This window comes from Camelus ferus, chromosome 3 (assembly GCF_009834535.1).
Source record: "Camelus ferus isolate YT-003-E chromosome 3, BCGSAC_Cfer_1.0, whole genome shotgun sequence".
Taxonomy (NCBI): domain Eukaryota; kingdom Metazoa; phylum Chordata; class Mammalia; order Artiodactyla; family Camelidae; genus Camelus; species Camelus ferus.
The window spans coordinates 14,360,455-14,385,042 of NC_045698.1; the positions used below are offsets into that span (position 1 = coordinate 14,360,455).

Here is a 24,588-nt window from a genome sequence, read left to right on the forward strand (position 1 = left end):
AAACAGAATTAGGTGGCAGTGAAAGCTTTACCAGTTTTGTTCCTGTGCCGTAGTCATTTTGATATGAACCAAAGTAAAGACAGTGGTCCACTAAGGGTTTATTAATTCCTGATAAAGAAGCAGTCTTTAAAAATTATTTTCTCTTTTTTTCATTATAAGTTATTACAATATATTCAATACAGTTCCCTGTGCTGTACACCAGAAACTAACACAACACTGTAAATCAACTATCCTTCAATTAAAAAAAAATGTTATTTTCAGGGAAAAAATGATCACCTATTTTTATATTTTTTATCCAAGTAAATTTTACACCTATTTACTTGTGGTTATTATTAATTTTGCTTTAACAATATTTTTCTATTACCATGGAGAAATCACTTTGTTATCTATTAGACACAATTTTTCTCAGATTTCTGACTAATAAATTTTTCCCCTCTAATTTTTGATTATCATTTATATTTCTTGAGGAAACACTGAACTCTTTAGGTGTATTTATCAATAAAGACTTTTTCCAATAAAAGAATCTTAATAAATACACACATAATACAAATGTGAAGAATGAAAAACACTCCTTGGCTATGCAGTTGGAATATAATTTTGAAACTCTTGTCTGCTCTTGTAACCTTTTGTTTAGTATACTAATTGCTTTCCCTAGACAGTGCTTCAAAGTTTTTACTAAAGAGAAACATATATTGAGTTCCAATTACAGTAAATCTCTGAAGCTCTGCCACTAAAACCCTAAATTCAATTAGGACCACCTGGCTATATCTCTATTTTAACTTCCATTACTTATAGCTCTATATCTTAAGCTTAAAAAAAATTTTCCCTGTGAAAGTTTATTCTTTGTTACCATTATACGTACTAATTTGGGGGGAAAAAAACCACTATTTTCTCACATGTCATGTGACAAATTTCGCTTAGATGTTTATGTCAGAAAATAATTTCATAGCACCTAAAATTAGTCCTAATTTCTGTACATTCCACCTCCATTTTTTAAATCCTTTTTCCCCAGTTGCAATTTACTCTCCAGCTTTCAAAGGTACTTAATATCCTAAAGTGCTTTATGAACTGCCCCCAAACCACCACTAATATTTGTATTGTGAAAAAAATTGTGTATGTAGATCTGTCATTTACTTGTTAGTATGACTATTACATCACACTTTCATACTTTTAGAAATAATTACCTACATAATTATAATTCTAGTTGAGGGGAGTAAATATATATTATAATCATATGATTATGACTATTTTCTATAAATCTGAGGATTTTTCTGCCTATTAATATGATGGGTGTCATTAAAGACTAAAATTGCAGGCTGCCACAACCACTAGGAACTGTTGACAGAATGATTCAGGAAGGACTCGGACACTCATTTTGTGTGATGTAAAAGATACTCTCATTTAGTAAACTTTGTAGTAGTTTATAAAGCTTTCAGAGCACCAACAGATTAAAAATGTTTTAAAAGGAATGAATCTACTGATACATTCGAGCATCTGCCACAGGACAACGAAGAGGACATAAGAGACCCAAGTATTTCCACTCTTCCTGCTGGCTTTCCACCATTGCTAGGGTCCACAAAGCATCAAACTGGGAGTATTGCTAACTGAAACCATGGAAAGACAGGTGGTAATGACTGTTGTAAGTGTGGAATTTTAATCACTGAAAACAAGACTGAGAAGCTTCTGCAGTTTGGCCACTGGTATACAGACTCAGCTGCAGAGCCAGCTCCAGTTTACAACACAAAGGAGGATGCGTGGAAGACAGACCACGAGCCAACATGATGGGAGATGAGCTGAGTACCAACACAACAGCTGAAGCTCTGCTTTGTGTTGCTAAAATTGTACATCACTTTCTTAAATGGAAAGAGCTAGAAGTTGTAAAAAAAAAAAAAAAAAAAACCAACAACAACAGAAAAACCAAATAAAGACAAACCTTAAAAATTCCTTAGGCAGACCAAAACCAAAACCAGCTTAGTCATACAAGAAAACCTTAATGTATTTCACAAGACAAACTTGACCTGGATCATTTCTTATTTACGCTTCTGGAAATCATAAGTGAAACTTTTTGTCAAAACTAATATGAGGCAACCACTAACCAATTCCATATCATTTAACAAAATATTATCAACAATCACTGTGAAGAATAAACAGTCAAGGCTTTCTCACTATGTAAGCTGCTCTTAAACAATATATCACTGAGCTTTACTCCGTGTGTCAGTTTGAGTACTCCTGGGTCACAAACTGTATTTTTGTCATGTGCACAATAAACCATTATTAATTACTACTTCAGTGACTCATTGGTTTTGATTCTGTTATTTCGGAACTTTTGACAAAATCAAATTAAAACCTGTGCTGAAATTGCATTCAGGTATTAATGCATTCAGGTATTAACTGTAGTGTGTGTGTGTGTGTGTGTGTGTGTGTGTGTGTGTGTGTGTGTGTTCATATTTGAGCTAATATAAGAAATGTACTTGTTGCAATAACACAAAATACTTAATGTGTTGTTTCTCCTTAAAGCCCCCCGTTTCTGTGATTCCCCCAGCCTTACCTTCTTCCCCAGCTTCTAAGAATTCCCAGCAAGCTGAATGGATGCCTTCCGCAGAGATTACGTTGTCGTCACCCACTGGAGTTGACAAGAGGAAATGCAGTGTCTCCCGTGGGTTGAGTGAAGATGTGTTGAGCTGAGGACCTGAGGACCAGAAGGTCCACAAATTAGAACTTGCCTCAGACTCATGCAAAAGCAGGACTGAGGTTTTGGTCAGAAGCTGGATCCAAAGGGAGACTGCCTCTCCCATTCCTTTTGATCAATCACTTAATGGCACTCACTTGTGAGTACTATGAGTAATGCGTCATGAACGTTGGTATAAAGTATCTGAGGGCAGATTCTTATCAGTTTGCTGTGTCTGCAGGGCTTTAATACTGTCTGAAAAATAGTAAATAAGTATATATATATAAATATTATACATAATATATGTATGTATGTATTTCTCTTTCTCTACTATGTTTTATATCCCAGAAGGCTGACATTGATGGATGTCATAACAAAATACCACAGACTAGGTGGTTTAAACAACAGAAATGTATTTCCTTAATGTTCTGGAGGCTGGAAGTCCAGGATCAAGCTGTTGGCAGGTTTGGCTCCTGCTGAGCCCTCTCTCCTGGACTGGTACATGACTGACTCCCTCCTGTGTGTGTGTCTGTGTTCTAACCTCCTCTTCACATTAGGACACAGGTCATACTGGATTAGGGCCTGCCCAGGTGACCTCATTTTACCTTAATCACCACTTTAAAGGCCTTGTGTCCAAATACGGACACATTCTGAAGTACTATGGCTTAGGACTTAAACATAGGAATTTTAGGGGGACAATTTAGCCCCAAATATCCCCCTTGTCAAAATACTGATTGGAATCTTCCCAATTATTTTCCTAAATCTTTCCCTCAAATAAGTGAGCTCATCCCTGGCCTCCTTGACTTTAGGCTCCATCTCCCCTAGAACCACACCTGGATCCTGCCTGCCTGGATTCTCCCAGCAGTGCCTCCCAAGGACATATCTCTGGGGGAACTCCCTTTGCTTCCTTCTGTTATTGGCTTTTATAAATCTCTGTGCTCCTGGAATTATCATCCTTATCATGCAGCACAATCTTTAGGTGATAATCTAGTGGTTTCTTCGTTGGTGGTCTCAGACTGGCAGGGTTAAAAGCCACTCACTAGATTTCAAACCTCGGGGAACTTATTCAAACTCTCTATGCCTCAGTTTCCTCATTATAAAGGGAATTGACAATTTCCTCAAATGTATTTAATGAGAAATACAGTTGACCTTTGAACAACATGGGCTTGAGCTGCACAGGTCTACTTTTACCTAGATGTTTTTCAGTAAATATTACAGTACTACACAATCGATGGTTGGCTTAATCCAAGAATGCAGAATCCCAGATAAGGACGGCCAACTGTAAAACTTGAGCATCCTCAGATTCTGATATCTGTGACTGGTCCTAGAACCAATCTCCTGCTGAAGAAACCAAGCAGAACCCTGTGTCCGACCTCACCCTTCAAGTACAAAGGCCCCTCCATGTTCCCTGCCTCTTATTTGCAAAAAACCTGGTGTCTCCCAGGCCTCCCTGAGTCACAAAAAAGCATGCCCAAGCAGTCAATGATTAGGACAACAGAGTCACAGACTCAGTCTGATGCATATTCCTCAGTTGTTTTACAGGTACTATAACTGCCACCAGAGGGAAAAAGCCAAGTGCATGATGGCCAGACTGCAGCCATGACATAAGCTGCTCCATCTTGAGCAGGACTGAGGCTATGGACAGCACAATGCCAAAAACAAGCCTCAAGAGAACGGGATTGACATTACTGATCATAATAATCTATATCTTTATGGAGATCAAAATAATTGTAGCTTACTCTGCCCATATTTGTAAGCGGGCAACTGAAGTTGTCAGCAAAGAAATGCTACAGACCCATGACAACATCTTCCACTCTGAGAATATGATGCCCAATATCAGCATAAAGAAGTTACAGAAGATAAACCCTCACCCCCCAATCCCACAGAAATGGAACGATATCTGGCAAGTGAGGATTTGCAAGCAGTTATTTTGCCTCATTTCTGTTTGTCTATTTCTCTTCCCCTTAAACCTTAATTATAAAAATGAAATCACTAGGTAACATTTAACCTAACTCCTGACTCACGCTCTACTAAATGCACACAATACCTTGCTTAACTTATTAGTTCATTCCCTAGACTGAAAGAAATAGGAATGAAGAATTAAAGAATGACTAATTCTCTACCCCCAGAACGCCTCTCAGCAATCTTGCAGGCAGACCACATGGGCGAGATAATGTCTTAAGACCGCGAGGAGTCAGCCAGCCTGCATACAATGGAAAATGACACAGAGCTTGACCTCCTTCCTTGATGATTCACTGAGATTCTTCCCTCCTTTTCTCTCTAAAAAGTCCATGCTGAGCAGAATCTTTGGAGTTGATCTTGGGGCATGAGTTTGCCTTCTCCCCAGATTGCCAGCTTTCTGATTAAAGCAACTTTCTTTCGACCAACACTTTCCTCTCAAGTATGGGCTTGAGAGGAAACCCTGAGTTTGGTTACACTGATACTGAGAGACAACTGTAAATTACAATAAACCGTGCTGATTACTTAGAAAAGTATCTAGCACTTAGTAAGTTGTGAGCAAGTGTTAGCTGTTATGACTCATCAAATCTTCCATCTGCCTCCATAGACTATTACTTTCATGAAGGGGAAAAGGAGGTTTGCTGTGCTCAGGCCTGTAGCCCTGATGCCCTGTATGGGGCTTCTATACACTATGTGTCCAATATATACTGTTGAACTGAATAATGACCCAGGCGTAGGGCAATCTGGCTCTTTATGTTTAGAATGAGCATAGTAACTGGAACTAGTTCCAAAAACAACACAACAACAAAGAAAGAGTTTAGGAGTGCAGGTTACAGTAAACATCTCTTGACTAGAAAGAATTGCTATTGAGAAATGCCCTGGGGGAGAGACATAGTCATTATATAGAAAAGACCCCCTTTTATTTGCATCTCAGCTCCAGCAGGCACATTGGGAAGAATAGCCAAGACTTGAGTATAAAAAAGATGTAAATTGATAAAGGCTTTACATTTAAACAGTAGACCTAAATGTCGACACTATACAGCCTAAAACAGTAGAACACTGCCTGTGCTGAACTGGCTGCCTGGCTTGGCAAATACCTACTCAACACGTGCCTTTCATCCAGACCCTCTCAAGCCAGGTCCCACTAAGCCTGTATACCGCTTTTGAAGGCTAGGCTGGAAAGGCTTTTTGAGTTTCTTTTCTTATTTCTTAGTATGATAATTGAGGAGGCAGTTATCTTAGTGCTGTTTTGTTTTGTTTTGTTTTGTTTTGTTTTTGTAAAAACAAAAAGATTGTTTTCTTAAGGACTTAATTATTCACCTCCTGCTTTTGCTCCTTTCCCACTTCAAAGGGCTTTCTGAATAATAAAGAATTTTTTTAGAATGAAAAAAGAAAGACTTTTGGGTTTTTTTTAGACACTTAGAAATGCAAAACTGATAAAGTCACTTGAAACTAGAGGCTTGTATTAGAAGGTGAAGAAACCTTTTGTTTTGTTTCTGAAGGAGAGCAGAATTTGTCACCTCAAAAATATGCTTCTTTGGCATATGGATTATCTTAGGCTGATTATTTTTGAGAAATAGCAGACACAGGGAAGCTCTCAATACCGAATAGAAGCTACACTTTGTAGGAGATATTTACATTTATTTATGAGGGAAATCTTCCTTTGCAAGGTTTTTCCCTTCCAGAACCAGGAAAAGAAGGATGACTAAACCCTAAAAATTCTTATCAATAAAGAAAGTAACTGTCTTAAATCCACATAAAAACTGTACCCCCCTTTACTGTGCTTTACCTGATAACCTCCTATAGCTTCCTCCATCACCTACCCTGCCCCTATCCCTGCCCTAAGATCTTTTCTCGCCTTTAGCTGGAGGTGGTATTTAAAGTAAAGGATAAGGCTATTTTAGCAAATTATTTTTTCTGGGTCTCTCCCATGTATACAGGAGTTACACGTGTTATTAATCTTCTGTTGGTTCTTCTTATGTTAATGTCTTTTTCTTACAGGGAGGATCTCAGACAACAACCCAGAACAGTAGAGGAAAAATTAGTTTTTCCTCCCCTATATCTTTTAGTATTATTATATAATGTAGATAATTAGGTTGGGATCATCATTAAGTGAGAGAGAGAGAGGGAGAGATCACGGCAAGCATATATGTTACCTCTCAATCTTTAGACTTTCTCCTGGTGAGGTTGCCATGGACATATCTTTGGGGAAACAAATAATGTATTTTCCAGCACCGAAGCTTAGAAATGTGAGAATTTCTCCTACATGGAACCCATATGTGAATACTTATCTACCAAATTATATGATGTACAAAATTAATGCTTGCTTACTTTTGTTCTTGTTAACCTTGGATTAACTATAGACATATGTGCTAGAGTTTCCACTTAACAAAATCTACCAAATGATAGCCATGGGTGCTTTTAACCATTTGGCCTACATTTTAGTAATTATACCATTTTAGTTACACTTGAAAATACTAAATGTCTTTTCAAGGATTACTTCAATGACCTTTAGAAATGTGTTTTATGAATATGAAATATGAGACCAACATCTTTAGCTAATATTTATATTAATTTCACATGCAAGAAAGTGGTGGAATAATGAAAAATAATCGAGAATCTGCAACATTGAAAATGCATTTGTATTTTTCCTTATGAAATCTATTTATTCACAGCAAAGCAGAAAGATGTTTACAAAAGTTATCTTCCTTAGAATAAAAGCCTAAATTGCATGCAGATTTGCCTTTTAATTTTTTTCCAGTACTTTGATGTCTCAAATTAAGAATAAAAGATTCCTATTTTTATTAATTAGCAGCTAACAATTGGGTTATGTCATTAATTTTTTTTAATCTCTTTTGGTCATTATTTTCAAGTGCTTAAATACTAGCAAAATGGTTTCAAGCAATAATGATATTTACATTAATTGTGGTTGAAACAATAGTGACAGTTTTCTTCTCTAATTCCCTCTATTTTATTAAACCATATATACAGTTTTCCTTTCTTGAGAAAAGAAACCAGCAAAGTACAGCTAATTTCTTACTTTTGTACATAAGATTTTTTTTTTCTCTTCCTTGATTCCAGGAACACTTGTGCTTTCTGCCTTGAATCAAAAGTTCAGAAGAACTCGTAGCTAATGTATAGACATTTTGTTTGGAAACAGGCTCAGTAAAGGAGATTCATTCAACAACATTTTTCTTTTCTTTTTTTGGACAGAATTAGATAGACGTTCACCAGCAGTTTCTCTTCTTTAAGAGCATAGGGAAATTGCAATCTGCAAGCCACTTTTGCAGTTTGGGTGGGCCTATGTCACTATTACGACGAAATCAATATGGACAGGAGTGATATAAAATTCTTCTAATCCTGACCCTTAGAATCATTCTGCACATTCTGTATCTATCCAAACGTTGATGGCAAAGAAGTCCAAGATGGGGAAGCTGCTCAATGGAATACGCCTGTTTGCCTGAGTCACCCCTTGAAGGAAAGCTGTCCTAGAAGATAGGCTTATATACATCACCCTCCAAGGTGAGAAAGGAATATATTTCAAATAGATTAAACCATGGAGATATGGAGATTTATCTCTCTGCAGCTAACTAACTAATAAAGCGTTTGCTGCATGTTAGCCACTTTTCTAGAAGCTGTATGTTTACATATGGCGAAACAATCAGATAATTACCAGGTATATGGAAATAATGTAATATCTAAGCCTGAATTCACTAGTGCCCCTTGCTAAAAAATGCAGCCATTATAAATACAGTTAACCCTTGAATAACGTGTGGTTAGGGGCCACAACCTTCCCTGCAGTCGAAAATCTGCGTACAACTTACAGTTGGCCCTCAGTATCCATGAGTCCTCCTTATCCACAATCCATGGTTCCACATTCATGGATTCAACCAACTGTGGGTCATGTTGTACTGCAGTATTTACCATTGAAAAAAACCTGTGTATAAGTGGACACACATAGTTCAAATCTGTGTTGTTCAAGGGTCAACTATAATTAGAAGATTCAAGATCAGTTTCTCTCTATTATCAGAGCAACAGAGATTATAGTTAGTAGAGAATCGTAGTTATTTCTTACTTTAAAGGAAAAGGTAATTACTTAGGGTTGCATGGATAGTTATTAACTAAGAACTGAGTTCTTGCTCTGACAGGCAAAAAATTCAAATAGAACTTAGTGTCACAGAAATCACCTTAGTGAAGGAAATAGTTTACAGAAAATTTATACTTGAAACTTTAACTGATGTTAACCTTTACCCCTTGTTATATTTGCTATAATTTTGACCTAAATATATTTTCTCTTAGGGCATGTTGCTATTCATTGACATGGTAGTATATCATCAACACTCATATAATTAGCCAAATGTATGAAGAATTAATACTGCTTTACTGACTAGCTATAACTATAGTAAATTAGTAAATATGTAAGTATAATTTAATTATATTGTAATAGTTGTCTGGGAGGAAGAATTTTTCCTCTACCCTTCTAGGTTCTTCTGCATGGTCTAAGAACTAAATTGACATGAGAGAGATGAACAGGAGAAAAATCAAACAGAAGTTTAACAACATTTATACATGGAAGAGACTCAGGAGGACTAAGTAATTCACCAAGACAGCCAGTGCTCTCACCTTAAATACACTCTTCAGCTAAAAAACAAAAGAGGATGTCAAGGGATAGTGGTCTAGAACTTCAAAGGGGAGAGAGATAAATGACATGGAGATGGATAAACAGATGTTTGTGAAACAAATGTTTGCTGCATGCAGGGACAATGGGACACACAGTGGACTCATCTCTAGGCTCTGCCAAGTTCTCCCCATCACACATGCCCCAGATTCTTTGCAGGTATCTCTTTTGCTAGCTCTAGTCCTGGAACAGGCTCCCTGCCTAAATCTTTCCAGGCAGTTAGGGGGAAGATCAAAGTGTCTTTCTGAGTCTTTTGAGCCTCGATTACTTCCAGTTCAAAATGCTCTGTATGCCAAAGAGACAGCTTGGGGTGGCAAATTTTACTCTCTTAAAAGTTAATATTAAAAAAAATAAAATTCTTCATCATGCAAATTATTTATATTCTCTCTCTCCCAACACACACATACATGCCTATGTCCTTTGTTGTTGGCTGAAATTTTGATGATATAAAATTATACTTGTGGGAAATTTTCAAACTGAACTGTGGTTCAGGTACTGCAAATATTATTTTTAGCACAATTTGAAAATTTGCCGCAGGACTGAGAGTCCATTGTGATTAAATTCTTTCTATTGATTTTTTAAATCAAAATTCTTATGCAAAGCAGGCTGTGTTGCCTTAAAATAAGACATAATATAGTCATTGGAGACTTGTTTCTTGTTCTTGGAGAACTCGTTTTTTTGTTCTTACAGCAAAAGTGAATACACATGTTTCTAATATGCTAATGATATTTTAACAAATTCTTCATTTTGGTAAATAGTAATATTTTAAAAGATTTTATTTCAGAATGCTCCTGAATTCCAAGTCATTGAAAGAATTATATGCACACTCCCCAATCTTGTACCCTCTTATTTTCAGCCAACATATTAGTCCTTAGTTTTTCTCTTTTGTTTTCGATCTGTAAAAAAAAAAAAAGTGTTTTCAGTTTGCAACTTTATTTAAAGCCCTTTGTATTCAAAACATGCAACATTTCTCTCCCCACCTCAAAACAAAAACAACAAACCATTTCACACTTCTCCTGGCAGAATGATTGCATTCTGATGCCAAGTGTCTGATTTCAGAATTTAGCTGTGATACACAAGGCATGACAATAAAGTAATGAGAATGGCTTTAAGAAATGTAGCTCTTGTAGCTCTGATCAAAGTATTTCAATAAAAGGCATTTCAAAAAATGTCATTAGCAATTGCAGCCTCGTGGGTTAGCTAGAAAATAATAAGGTCAGTGCAAAAGCTTTCATGAAGCTTTCCTGTCAAAACAGTAAGAGAAATAAGAACTTACGTAAGACACATCAATAATCACAATATTAATTTCTGAGGGAAATATTTAAGACGGGAGTAGAAGTTGGAGCAGCCAGTCCAGAGAGAAGCTGAGAACATATACAGACAGGAGATGCAGGAAACAGGGAGATGGTCAATGTAGAACGAGTTTAATGAGAAGAAATTTAGGTAAAAAGAAACTTTTTAAAGAGAGTTTTCCAAAATTCTTCTCATATGTTATATATGTATGATATAATCTTGATGTTTTCCCCTAGAAAGGTCTTTAGTTAAGAGCTAAATTATTATTAATGGCTGCTTGGAATTGCATTGTCTCATTTTGGTTTGTTCCTGCTTGATTTTGTTGTTGTTTTACATTGTTTTAGAAGCATCCATGTGTTGTACATCCTCTAAGTGGGGAGCTCTTGGCTCCAGCTATATTCAAGATGGTCAACTAATCCATTATTTGAATCAAGAAGAGTAGAAGTTGTAGCAGCCATTCTGACAAATAATCTGTTTCTAAAAAATAACCTTGAGTATTTTTAGAAATAAAGAATATCACCCCAATTTGCACCCCCAGCCCAACAGTATAATAGTCCTGGGGTGGTATTAAACAACCCTTCCTCCGCTGCTGTCACCCCAACCTGCTATCAAAATATAATTCGAAGAACAAAGAGAAACCACAAGAAGATCATTGCAAAACCCTTGTGCAGTTAGAGGTTTGGACAAAGATAAACTCAGAGGAATCTTCTGCTAAAGAGGGTCTTTCTAATGAATATTCTGGGATCATTTAAATTCAACATTAAGAATGAAGATGATTATTCAGCACCAGCCACTGCTTTAGGTGCTCTGATATGACAGAGAACAAACCAGACCAAGTTCTACTCTTATGGAATTTTCTTTCCCATTAGAGAAATTCTAAACAATAAACAAATGCAGAAACGAGTATCTTGTAAGTTGCAGGAGGATATGGGTATAAAGTAGTAAGACACTTGGTAAAGCGTGACGATGGAGTTAGTGGTGGAAGTCAGGGAACTAAAAGGAATGAGGCAGGGAGCCTTGCAGATGTGAAAAACCAATTAAGAGAAACCTCAATTACATAGAGTTGGGATACCAGAGGGGGAGCTCCCCTACTTTGCTACCAAAGCAGAGCCCCACGGGAAGAAGGAAGACTCCTCTTCTTTCCTGGCAAGAACTCAGCTGGTGAAGAACCATGACTCTTTGTTGACCGCGGACCTCCCAACTGACTTGTCCTCTCCGTAAAAGTGCTCCCCTTCCCTGGCCTTCAGGGCCTTGCGTGTGGCTCACCACGGTGGGAGACCCTGAATTCCAATTTCCTACTGATTCTGGATAACTCCATCTTTGCTGGAGAAATATCTGGTGGCCTATTTATTTCCGGTCAACACAGGCATGTAGAGTATGGTCAAAGCACACAGAAGTAGCAACAAGAGGTCGGCAGGTTATGAGAACATGGAGGAATTCAGGGTAGACGGGGTGTAATGGAAAAAAACGGGAGACTGATGCAAGGAGAGGAAATTGAGGCAGCGGATCACACTGACCTGGTATGCCAGGCTCAGGGCTTTCACACTTAGTGACCTTCAGGCTTTTAAAGAGAAGAGTGAACTGAATTGGATTAACCCTTAGAAGGATTGTTCTGAGTGCAACAGCTTAGGGGAGGTCAAGTTAGAAGAAGGAGGTTCAGTTTTTATAGCTCAACAGATGGGAAAACACTTTACATTTTGCTAATAACAGCACAACTAACCCACTTTAATTTTATCTTTCTAAATTACTTATTTTCTAATATTCCATGAAATTAATGGTTGCCGGAAACTCAGCAGAAAAGTGACAAAAAAGAAATGATACATTCATTTTGACTTGACAAATGGGAGAAGATAAAATACTGCCTGCATTTCACTCAAGCCCACACTTGGAAATGGGAATTTAATGGAGAAAATGAGCTGTTCAGCTACAGATCTGAAAAACCATTTTGGCAGAGAAATCAGCAACTTTTCCAGAAGGAAAGGTAGCTGTGGAACTGTTTATAAAAATAGAATAAGAAAAAGAAATATGTTTTAAACACTATTAAATTGGACCTGAAAAATAAAACCTTTTAAACATACCTAGATTTTGCTAAAATCATATGTCACTTGGAGAAAAGCTTTTTTTTTCCCTTAATGACTGGTTTCTTAGTACAGTACAGTAGAAGGGTATCTGATTTGATTTCTTTTCAACTTTATCATTTAATCAAATATATCTTACACTTAAATTTATAGGCATAATACTGAAGCATAACTAACAAGTCTTTTATACTCATGTTTACCTCTGAAGCCATCAGTTCATACTTCTTCCAAATAGGCTTACCAATTAAAGCACAAAACATCATTCTCTGATTTGACCTCTTTTTTTTTTTTTGATTTGACCTCATTTTAAATTATTTGCAGTGATAAACAAGACATACCAAGAAAAATGAAATGTGACTAATTTCCCCTCAATTACTTCTAAAAAGCAACTTCAATCAAAAGCTGGAGGTGGAAAATATGCTTCATCTTAATGAGATTTTATTAAGATTACTTGTTTACTTGTGCCAGTCAAATTTGACCTTTATAATACAGTATTTGTTTAGATCTAGTGGAGATAAATTGAGTGCACTGATTCTAAATTGAAGATCTATTAAGTAATAAGTAGGATGTAGTTTTATAATCACCTTCAGGTTATAAACAACATTTACCACAAGATCAAAACATGTTGACTTAGAAGAAGCAAATGCAAATTAAAATGGGAGAGATTTTAGAAATTCAGTGAAGAGAATTACAAGCTCTGATGCAATTAAGAATTTTTAAATATGTCTAGTTTCTTTTGATTAACTGGTGATTATTATCTAGAATACTTATCCAACAAAACGTTTATGGCATTTCATGAAACACATTGAAGCATTTTTGGTTTAGTAGGTAACAATATTTAAGCCACAGGTATTTAGATTTCTTTAAGGAATAACTAGAATGATCACCAGTTTTTTCCTTGCGCTTTTGGTTTTTAATTTACTATTTGAAGTGAAGGAAAATAAATGTTTCTCCTCTGATGTCAAGTTTGAGGCCACAGGAAATGTGCGTGTGTGTGTGTGTGCGCGCACGCGCGTTGAGAGTGTATGTTAATAGGACTGTTGCTAATTCCTCTGTAATCCTAATTCATTATTTTATGCAAATAATTCCCAGAAACGATCATCTTATTAAGAATTAGAAAAAATGAATGTCATCATTATAGGGTGGTATGTCAGCAAGTTGAAAAAGTATAACACTATATTAGAAATGAAGTCATAGGAAAGTTTTGTAAGATTATTTTATTATAAAATATTTTTTGGAAAAATTAATGTTGAGAGACTAAAGCAATTATGTGATGGTACTCCAATTGTGTTTAAGAGACAATTTAAATAATATGAACAGAAGGGTTCATGTCAAATACTTAGAGGTGTCTATTAACTATTCTTGAAATAGCTTTACTTGCATTTTTTATAAATATAAAGAGAAGTAGATTTTTAAACACTACCATTTCACTATTTAATGTAGCTTCTGTGAAATATTTACTAAATGTACCTGTTTTAATAATAAAATTTTAAAAATATTTGGAAATCTAAACTAACTCCATGTCAACTTTAAGATAACATCCAAACAATTTAGTATGTTACTCAAGGCTTCTGTGTACCTCTCTAGAATTGTCTTCTAAAATTTACAAGTAGTACCATCATATTGATTAAAGTATAGTTTAAAAATATAAATAAAAATATGAAGCTAAAAAAAAAGTTTCTATCTTTAAACTTTTGTTTCTCAAGGGAAAAATGCACTTTCTTGTCTTCCCATGTGACTAGTGGCTCAGACTGCTAAGTCCTTCAATTCTTCAATACTGCAAGCAAATATAACCATACCATCCCAGGTGGAACTACTTAGCCTCTCCATATTGTTCCACCCTGAGCTGAGTACACACACCGGGTTCCAGAGTGCACTGTCTGACAATTATTTGTGTTGTAATAATCATTTTCCCCTTTTACATACTAAACATTAATTTATAATTATCCAATGAACAAATCAATCAATAAATGATCAGTAGAGAGCTCTCAAATATTGTATGAGACTATTTCTCACACCTATGCTCTACATACTGGGATCACAATGTCTCAATTTGAGATTGGAAATGATCAGATATCCACCTCCGTTCTGAAGCATCACTGCACGTGGCCTCCCATTTCTGATCCTGTAAATACTCTGGCAGAGTCCATGAAAATCGGGAGCATTGGCTTATACTTCTGGACCAATTTAATTATTAGGAAAAACTTCCCTTTGCTGAAATCACTTCACTTTTGTCTCTACACTGCTTTGAAACAAAATTTGAGACAAGGTTTTGCAGTTCAACTGGTTCCTTCAACACTGAGATATCTCCTTTATATACATGAGGGCATTTCTTAAGCATACCTGAAACACATCTGTGATAGATATCCCTGCGCAGTGTCCTTCCACTCAACAACTGAATTAATAGCCCTATCATCAATTTACTCAATTTGAACTCTAACCACAGTTTAAATATCTGTTTATGAGTCTTATCTGTCTTACTTAAGTTTGGTCTTCACTAAAGCTCCAGAAAAATACTCCATCTCTCTCTCTATTTTTCTATATGTCTATCTCTCTTTCTATCCATCATCTATCTACTGATCATCAGTCTATTGAAAGAATCATTGAATAGATGAAGTCAGAGAGAAAATGGACAGAAATTGTAAGATGCAGAAGAGCATATATTAACTTTTTTAAGGCAAAATATGTTAATAGAAAACTAGGTTAATTTACAGTAAACCAAAGCATGAGCTTTAAGCAAATATTCATTCTTTAACTAAACATTTATTTCACAACTACTACTATGCCAGACACTGAGCTAGATGCTGTTGATAAATCAGGGAAAGAACCTCATATAATATGAAAAAATACAGTTATTGACCATGGAAGTATACATGTGATAAGTAGCTAGTGATTTTTATTATATTTCTTTCATTGCTACAGCATAAGTGTCATCCTACTAATGCAATACATTCAGGTCTTCTTGGGCAGGCCCTATGTTATTCCTGATTATTTCACATAAAAAAGAGTAGTCTGAACGGTATTAATGAATCCAAAGTTGTTCTCGAAAAATGGTTAGATCAGCTTTAGCCAATTATAAGCAAACAGACATTTTGATTGAAGAGAGTGTATTTCATCTACCTCTGTGATACTGTTTTTTCTTGGATTTCACCATTCAGTATTCAATGATCATCACTTACACTCTATATTGATTGTCCTCCTGAAATTGCCATTCACATGGCAATTTTGGATTTTCATACAAACTTTGACAAATATATTGAATTACACTTGAATGTCACTGTCCGTCAAACAAGTAAGTAGTTGGTATATCATCGCAAGCTTGGTCTGAACAGGAACACTGTGCATTCATGAATGGGAATCCAGAAATACTCTCCCACCATCTCCACCCCTAATTTAGTCTAAAATATAAGGTCAATTGGGACATTTTAATGTTTTATCTGTGCAAAGCACACTGTACGTGCAAGAAGAGAACATCGTTTATTTGTGAGATTTTGTATCATTCTCCCAGGTGTTTCTTCCAAAAAGCATTTACTTTGTGAGAAAATTAATTACAACTTGATTTAATTTGTAAGTTATTTCAAAACCCTTCTCAAGAGTTTCCAAGTCATTGATGCCTTAGGAAGGATTAAGTAAAATAAAATTAACTCACAGGAATTTTTCATACTTGTTTTCTAACTAAAAAAGTAGAGCCTCATGACTTTAGCTGCTTTTTAATTAAAGCTTGTTTTTGTTGAAAACTATGCAAACCCACATGTTTGTTATGATTTGTATTCATACAGTAGATATTAACCACTCTTGTAAGAAAAATAAAAAACTTTCCATCTCAAAGAGAAAGATGAGAATGGGGGTGTCGAGCAGGTGCAAAACACAACCAGATGGAAATTATTACCCGTTAGCTTGCAATCAGCATCCTAGAAGAAAATACTTCAAAAACATGAAAAGCTACAGTTTTCTCTTCCTGCTACACAAGGCTAATATTGCACTCCTGCACTTAAATACACATCTCAGCAGGTCTCCAGCTACAGGAGGAAAATTCTGATGATCATACAGAAAACAGAATCATTGAAAAAGTTCATGCTGAAAAGAAAGGCTGAATTTCTCCTTTTCTCCTGTTAGTAAGCTGCTGCAGATTGTTCTGGCATGTGAAATTAGCTTAAAAATTCAAAATAAAACAACAAAACTGAAGGTTCAAAAATGTTGTGTTAAGATCAGTCCTATCATGGTGTAGGCTGTACTTTTAATGAATCCTAAATCTAACCTGAAAATAGGGTCCGTGGTTATCACTGTAACTTCACTGTCAGCAGAAGGCTTAGAAAAAGCCTTTTTACCCCTCACCCCTCCCACAATGAAGCATGTAGAGATGGGAACTTCATTAGAAAAAAAGTGCAAGTGGAAAGGGTAAAATCATTTTTTGCATCCTTCTCCATGTTGTATAAGAATTTTCAAAGTAATTTTGTTCCACATATTCCTGGGCTTATAGCCTTAGGAAATAATATCCATAAATATGCGGCTTTGTCACTACCAAATATAATGCCTACAATTGGCTGGTTTAAACAGAGTCATTAGATGTGTGCCCTTGAAAGTTTAAGAAATCACTTTTCCTAGCTTGTCTTGCTGTTTCTCTGTGGCTCTTTGTGAAAAATATGAAGAATATGAGAATTCTGTTCACGGAATAATAGAGATTCCTCAGTAATGATCTACAAAATGTCATATTGCTCAGAATATCATCAGGTATTCAATAAAAAAGATAACAGACACTTCATCTACTTCTTCTAAATATAGAGAAACTTAATCCCTAAAATCAAGAAAATTTTGGGATTCTAGAAATGTGTTTGATACCCATGGTTTCCCTATATGTGGCTGCTTAATATTGAATTGCTATCTGCTTAATAATTGTTATTTAAATACCTCTTGTTTCTCTAAATTAATTCCCTACTATTGTTAACACTGTTTAAGGTGATTCTATGGAGGATATCAAATAACATAATATATAAGGTATATATCAAGATAGCGAAAACAAACTTATGGTTACCAAAGAGGAAACAGGGTGTGCGGAGGGATAAATTAGGAGTTTGGGATCAACAGATACACACTACTATATATAAAATAGATAAATAAAAGTTCCTACTGTATAGCACAGGGAACCATATTCAATATTTTGTAAAAGCCTGCAATGGAAAATAATCTGAAAATGAAAATGTATATATATACGTATATATGAATCACTTTATTATATGCCAGAAACTAACGTATATATATGTATATATGAATCACTTTATTATATGCCAGAAACTAACAAACACAACATTGTAAATCAACTATACTTTAATTAAAAAAAAGTGACTTCCAAAACAAATACATATCAAATGCAAATGTTAGACCATTTTAAAACCAATTTATGCTTTGTGAGAATCTCAAGACAATTCTCTAATCCTACATGAATAGAAGGTATTTATTCTCTACAATATGTCTGAAAAATTTATTTCTATACCACAAAGTATTTAATTGTGGAAATTACTACATATACTACTCTCCAATCATCATAGAGTACTTTATATTCTTCTTTAATATTGAAAAATGAGGAGCCACTGAAATTTAACTATAGGTAAATAACATATCTTTGCTTATACAATCAAATATATAAATTCTATTTTGTATTCATATTCATTTTTATGTATTTATAGAAATTCAAATACTTTATTTTATAAAATATGTGAGGCCAACAGCCCACTGTAGTGCCACAAAACAGGTAACATTAAAGAACATACATGGGATGTATTATATAAAGAATATACATACATAAGGAAAACATATGATGTAGTTAAGAGTGGAAAAAGATGCTTCAAGGGTCCTGCATCAGTCTGGACAATGTGTCTCCCTGATCTCGACTGGGAGGAATTTAATTGATCAGTACTCGCAGCTGCTGCACTCTGAAATCCGCCCCACACTGATGTTCGAGGACATAGTTCCTATGGTCCAGCCAATGCTGGAGAACAGGAAGGGGACAGAGGCATGCCTGCTTCTAAGGAAAACTCTGGCTCTTGAAAACTTAGCTGAAACTGAGAATTTAGGATCTTCCTTCCCTCTCTCTTTCACAGGGATTTCCACCTGTTCCTCAGAGAGTGACTCTCCCCAGCCCATCCCCAGCTTTCCACTTTCCCTCACAGGCATTTCCCCCCTAAAATCTCTTGCATGTTTAATTCCATCTTGCCATCTGCTTCTTAGGGATCTAGACTAACATATGATGGGAAGAACTTCGTACTGAGTGAGTCATCGAGGACATGTTTTGAGCTCCCATTTAAGCTCCAGTCCATGCAGCTCAGTGTACTAACTGCAGATGGGACTATACATTCCCTGCGAGAGTTTAGAAGCCAACAGTGAAAATGAATCAAAGGTCACCTTTAATCTCACATTGTGATGACTATTAGAGGAACCGAAATGTGTACATAATCAACAACACTCAGGCCAAAATAAATATCTATATTTGTTATTTTATGTGAAAATACAAAACATAAAGAATGCAGCCTCTCCTGAGAGGATAAATCAGAGCGTTGCTGGGCAGACACCTCCAGAGACCCAGGGGTGAAAGAGGATATTTGAGGAGGCATGAAGAAGAATCCAGTCATGATAAAGAAGAAGACTTTTTATTTGCTAAGAGGAGCATTTGTATTTTTGTTACTTGCCCGATAGGAAATGTGTGAGACAGAGTATTTTAAGCTGATACAGAAAAGTAGATCAGTATCTTTGAGGTGCCCGTTTGCAATATAAGGAAAAGCATTGTGCTCAAAACAACCACAGCATGTCTTTCCATCTGAAGAAATCAGATTTCAGGCCGAAAACAGGGGCTCTAACTCAGTTTCATCTCATACAAGCTGTGCAAAATCATCTTGAATACCAGTCTCCTCAGTGAAACATACAGTTGCTCTGAGGATTATAAGAGATCACATACAGAAAAATCCCTAAATCCATGGCCTCTTTTAGAGCTCAGATGTACCCATACATTTGACTCTTTGCTAAGTTAGATCCCTACAAAGATGAAAATCGATTCATCTGGTAGCAAAAATGTGCGAACTCAGTTTGTGTTTTGGTGAATGGAGCTAGGATGTAATTTCTGTGGAGGAAGGGATTTATGTCAGTTCCATTTACTGATATATCCCAAGGACCTAGGGGAGTGCCTGCTACTGATAGTGCCCCCAAAATATGTGTTGAATCAACAGAAAAACAAGGCATTGTATCCCAAGCAGAAGAGTTTGGTTGCTAACTACCTCCTCCCTGACATGACTTAAGAAAGAGGTATCACTGGATTTGAAATATTAGAGAGAGAGTTCTACTTGCAATGGTCCCGGGATAAACGCCAGGTACCTAATGATCATATTTATGTGGCTTGTGGGAGTTTTCAACATAAAAACGAGGGTTAGAGATTGAATTAACAAACGGAAGATGGTTTGTAATCTATCACCTCTCTCTATACATTTTTTAAGCTTCCTAGTTCACTGATACATTTTCTGCAGGACAAAGGCAAGCATTTCATCAGACTGTTTCTGCCAAGTAAATGTTTTGTTGTCGTTACCATTAATTTTTTGTTGAAGTATAGGCTATTTACAATGCTGTGTTCATTTCAGGTATACAGCAAAGTGATTCAGTTACATACACATTCTTTTTTTGATCTCTTTCCATTATAAGTTATTACAAGATATTGAATATCGTTCCCTGTGCTATACAGTAAATCCTTGTTGTTTATCTATTTTATATATGGTAGTGTGTATCTGTTAATTCCATACTCCTATTATCCCTATTCTATTAAGGGAGGTAGTATGAATTTGGTGTTAGCAAGTATGAAAATTAAGGTTCCACATACACCCCTCCCTACAACACAAGAGTGTGCCAGCTTTTTTTTTTTTTTTTTTTTTTAATTGGCTTGCTATGAAGAGGGAAATTTGTGGCTCAGGAAAAGCTCTGAGTGAATGTAACTAAAAATGAAGAACTGGCACAATTATACAACTGGGGGGGGTGTGTATCGATATAGTTGTTCTCTTAAAATCGTGTCCACACTTTTTTTGAACTTGTCTAGGCAATTTTCTATTTTCTACATTACGTTTGATTTCGAATAAAAACTTTCATACACCATAATGCATTCATGTTATATATATAGAATATATGTTTGAGTGGGTTCTGGTTGGCTTTTCCACAATTTTGATTTTTATAGCCTCATATTTCACTTGGAGGAACAAAAATAAAAATAGGTTCTCAAATGGTGCATCTGTCTTATTCTGTAATTACTTACAGAGTGTTTTCATTTAAAGTTTCTATATGGCTCTTTCTTTCAGTGGCAAAGTTTGCTGCACGAACACACATGCCTTGAGCAGAATTTTTAAAAATCTACCAGATAAAACTTTTCTTTCACTGCTGCTGGGCAGGGACTTCTCATTGAGCAGTGTGCTGAATTCGCTTCACAAAGACCACTCTCGTCAATCACCTTCATTTTCCAGTTCCTGAGGACTCCGGCTCTCAGCCTCCATACCACAACCCCATGTTATGTCACTCCCTGTCTACACTTGCACAACGACTGGGGCCCAGATCGGATCTGACATCACCACCATGTCCTAAAATCGGTTTATGGATATTCAGTGTTCTCAGGAAGGAGAGATTGCCCTCGCCTACTGGGGATGATCACAGTTTCCAATAGGCTGCTTCTAGATCAGTCAACTCACTCTATTGTCCCCAATGGGCATTCCTGGAAAGACATTTCAGCACCACTCTGTTTAATCCAGTAAATTTTTTTTTTTATCTTTCTGAGCCTCAATTTCCTTCATCTGTAATAATAATAACTCACCTATTCATCTCACAAAGCTATTGTGAAAATAACAAATAAAAGATAAAGTGAAGAAAAGTTCTTTGAAGACAGCATACAAAGATACAGTGCTTTTTTTTTTTTTTTTAAAGAAAATCTGGCTAAAATGTCTCTGAACTACAAAGGAATTCTATCAGAAATGATATATTCAAGGTGGAAGTTTAAAATAGAGTTTCTCTGTGGTATGTAAAATGCCATCTTCACCCAAATTTGGGCTTCCACTGAGCTTATTTTCACAATGCTTCAGTGTTTTGACACATCTCTTTGGTATAAATAAATAAATTGACCATCATATGTTGATGAATCATATCTTTTGCAAGACCAAAAGGGGAAATTCATTGTCCATCTACTTCTCCATCTCTGACACGAGTCAAAAACGCTCTACTTACAGGAACAAAGCTTGTCAGCACATCACCCTTACTAACTTTTAAGAGCAAAATGTGGGCTTGCGAGTAGTGATAGATCAGAAACTGCATTGCTAAGTTTTCTTAGTGATTCATGTTACATTAACTGTATTGACTAAAAGTTAAGAAAACTATGAAATCTTAGACAATAAATGCTAAGGCTTTTTAAATTTATTGACCAGAGTAGTATTCTCCTCTGGACCACCATATTCAATGCTAATGTTGTATACGCTTTTCAGAATGCTTGTCCAACTTATGACCATCAACTCTTCTCTCAGAATTAATCTCTGTAAGGGAGAGGTCTAGCAGTCAAGTTTGAATACAATCACCTGGTTGTAGTTGATCAGTCCAAAAGTGGGCTCTTGAGAAATGCTAAAACCACAAAGGTCTTCCATCCTAAAAATTCTGAATATCTGCATTTGGAATTCAGAAACAGTCCCTATATGTGTCTTGAAGCATATGTAAGATGAAAATGAAATAGCTGTTTTTCAGTTTTGCTCCACTGTGTGGACAAAGAAGTAGAAATGGTTTGTTGAGACACACACACACACACATACACACACACACACACACACACACACACACACCCCTATTCCACACATACACAGAGTTAGAGCAAGAGACAGTGAGAGCCAGGGTGAGACTGAAAGAGAACCATAGGTCAAACAGAAATAAGAAAAAAAGAGACTGACTCTTTTGATAGGCTAAAAAATAAAATCCTCCCTCCAAAATACCTCCACATTCTTATCCCTGAAAATTGTGAATGGTATCTCACATCAAAAAAGAAAAAGAGGGGGTTAATCATTGCAGATGTGATTAAGGATCTTGAGATGGAGAGATTATCCCAGGTAACCCAGATAGGTCCTAAGTGCACTGACATGTGTCCTTACGAAATGGACAGAGATGGAGATCGGTTATACAGAGAGAAGAAGAGACTTGAAGAAGCTGGCCTTGATGACCGGATCAATGTAGCCACAAGCCAAGGAATGCCAGGGAACACATTCTCCCCTCCATCCTCCAGATGGAGCCTGGCTCTGCCAACATCTCAGTTTAAGAACAACAATAACACTTTCAGACTTCCTATCCCCAGAACAATGAGAGAACAATTTTTTGTTATTTTAAGTCACTTTGTCTATGGTAATTTTTTACAGCTGCTACATGAAACTAATATACCCATTGACTTTAATTTATTCTTTCCATGTTCTTTCTGGGATCTGCCTAATTTCTGCCCTTGGGTTCTATGATGCAAGAAAACAGAGTAATTTCACAAATTGTACTTTCTATATCAAGTTGTGTTCTATTACTAACAACTGACACCAGTATAACAATATTCTATGTGAAAACAATTCAAGTAAATTCATAGGGAAATTAAACATTACACACCAGAGATACTGGGTGAGGATTATATAGGCTTTGTCATGTAAATTGCTTTGTTTAAAGAAATGTGAGTGGATTTGAAATATGTCTCTTATGAGCAGAAGCTTGAAGAGACATCATGTTAGAATCTTTCTATTTCCATCTTCCATAAGATCAGCAAGATATCCAAAGCTTAATGATAGAAAGATAATTTAAATATGTATAATGCATCATAGAATATATAATACTTTTTACACAGCTTCATGGTGGCAACTAGACCAAATATCTGGCCACCATGGCCTTGCCACGCTGACCAGTGAAACTAACCATCACAGGTAGGTTGTGATGTACAAGTTCTTAATTTAATAATCGAAAACTATTGAGTGGGAAGACACATGACCAGAGATTCAGTAAGAATAATCAGTGGGTGAACATAAAAAAATTTGTAGAGAAGACCCTTGGTTATCTTCTTTTATATCCATTTCTTCTTTCTTAACTGTTCTTAACTCAGTGTAAATTATATTTTATACCTTTCCAGAACAAACTCTTATACCTATATTTGCAATAATTTCTTCTTAACATTATTAAATGTAATATTCTTACTACTCCGGCATATGAAACAGCTTATTTTCAATTATTTATCAGTTATTCAATAATTTGTAATGTCTATTTTTAATTAACCAAGTCCATTCTCAAACAGCACTATGTATCTTCAAGTGTCATGCCGTTGACTTATTCCAGAGCATTTTCAATTCCTCCTTCCAATCTCTGTGATATTGCTGTCAGACCTCTCACTCATCTATACACTATAATCACTCAGTTACTATTATTGCTTTAATAGAACCATTATTTTTAAAAAATAAGTTAAGAATGAAAAACTATGTATTTTTTATTGTCATTTGTTCCTTCTCTAACAATTTCTCTTTTTAGGTATATAATTTTCCTTCTGTCTGGAGAACTTTTAATATTTCCTGCAGAGGTCATTTTCTGGCAATTAATTTTTCAGTTTATATTTGTCTGAGTCTTTATTTCTTATTCATTTTTGAAGAATAATTTCATTAGCTATAGAATTTTAGGTTCCTGGTCTTTGTTTTCATTTTTCTTCTAAGAGTTTAAACATTTCACTCCTCTTTTTCTATCTGCCATTAATTTTGGAAATTTTTAGGCCATTATTAGTTCAAAAGTTTTTTTTTTTTCTCTCTCTTACTTCTCCTTCTGCCCTTCCAATTACACCTATGTTACACCTTTTCATTCTGACTCATATTTCTTGGATTTTTCTCTTCTTTTTCCCCTATTCTTTT

General features: G+C 35.8%; 1 protein-coding gene across 2 annotated transcripts in view; it reads right to left on the reverse strand.

The window, feature by feature from the left end:
- The window catches only part of CDH18 (cadherin 18), a 627,896-nt gene that overhangs the window by 513,588 nt on the left and 89,720 nt on the right, over positions 1-24,588 (reverse strand). Inside the window, exon 1 of one of the 2 annotated variants that reach the window (XM_032470358.1) lies at positions 2,549-2,712. The exons of the other annotated variant lie outside the window; for it this stretch is intronic. The gene's annotated coding sequence lies outside the window, so the exon portion shown is untranslated. Of the gene's footprint in view, positions 1-2,548; positions 2,713-24,588 lie in introns of those variants that run through there. 2 annotated transcript variants of the gene reach the window in all.